Source organism: Physeter macrocephalus, chromosome 2 (genome assembly GCF_002837175.3).
Source record: "Physeter macrocephalus isolate SW-GA chromosome 2, ASM283717v5, whole genome shotgun sequence".
NCBI lineage: Eukaryota > Metazoa > Chordata > Mammalia > Artiodactyla > Physeteridae > Physeter > Physeter macrocephalus.
Genome location: NC_041215.1, coordinates 22576020 through 22577393, shown reverse-complemented (window position 1 = coordinate 22577393; position 1374 = coordinate 22576020).

Below are 1374 nucleotides of genomic sequence, written 5' to 3'. Positions count from 1 at the left end.
GTCTTAACCACTGGACCGCCAGAGAAGTCCAGCAGGGTCTTGAAGAGATATTTGCACACCCGTGTTCAGAGCAGCTTGAGTCACACCAGCCAAAAGGTGGAAACACCCCAAATGTCCATTTGACAGATGATGGATAAACACGATGTGGTCCGTCCACACACTGGAATATTACGCAACCTTAGAAAGGAAGGATGTTCTGACACCTGCTACATCATGGATGAACCTCAAGGACATGATGCTCAAGGAGCCAGACACAGAAGGACAAGTACTGTCTGATTCCACTCACAGGAGGTCCCTAGAGAGTCACATCCACAGAGACAGGAAGTAGATGGTGGGGGCCAGGGGCTGGGGGAGGGGCTGGGGAGTCAGGGTTTCATGGGAACAGAGCTTCAGTTTGGGAAGATGAGAAAGTTCTAGAGATGATGGTGCGGATGGTCGCACCACAGTGTGAATGTGCTCCATGCCACTGAGCTGTGTGCTTAAAGATGGTTCAGATGGTGAATTTGTTATGTGTATTTTACCACAATAAAAGAAAAACAGGTACCGTTTTTTGGGGTACAATGGTAAATTTCTTCTGCGAGCCTAAAATTATTTCAAAATAAGAAGTTAAAAACGAACCCACTCTCTGTGTCTGTGGATCTGCCTGTTCCGGACGTCTCCCATCAGTGGAATCACACACTGTGTGTCCTTCTGCGTCTGGCTTCTCTCTCTGAGCGTCGTGTTCTCAGGGTCCGTCCACGTGGTAGCGAGGGTCAGGGCTTCTCTCCTCTTCACGGCTGAGTGATGCTCCCGCGTGTGGAGGGACACGTGTGTTTATCCACTCATTCATCTGTCAAAGAACATTTGACTCATTCGCACCTTATGGCTTTTGTGAAACATGCTGCCATGGACGTGCGTGTAGAAATATCAATTCCAGTCCCCACTTTCTCCTCCTTTGGGTGTATACGTAGGAGTGGAATTGCTGTCATATGGTGATTCTATGTTTAACTTTTTGAGAAACTGCCAAACCGTAATATACTCTTGGGAGGAAAAAAAAAAAATGTAGGTTCCAAAACAAGATGTTCAGACCTTCACTAATGATGCCAGTCTTGTAAAAATAAATATGTAAATAATATTGAAACACAAGGTTACAAAAACATCTGTGGACAGAACCCTCGAATATTAAACAGCGTCTGTTTTCGGATGGGAGCAGGCGGGTGTTTTAAAAACTGTCCTCTTTGAACTTGGGTACGTTTCTAATGTTCAGGTTTTGCCTGCGTCATAAGGCAGAGAGTAAGAGCTGTTTCTGAGCGAGGTGGGAGGGGGCAGGAAGCCGTTGGCCTCGGCCCCGAAGGTGGGCAGGTGCGTCTGGCCTCCGGGTGCCTCCGGGGGTGG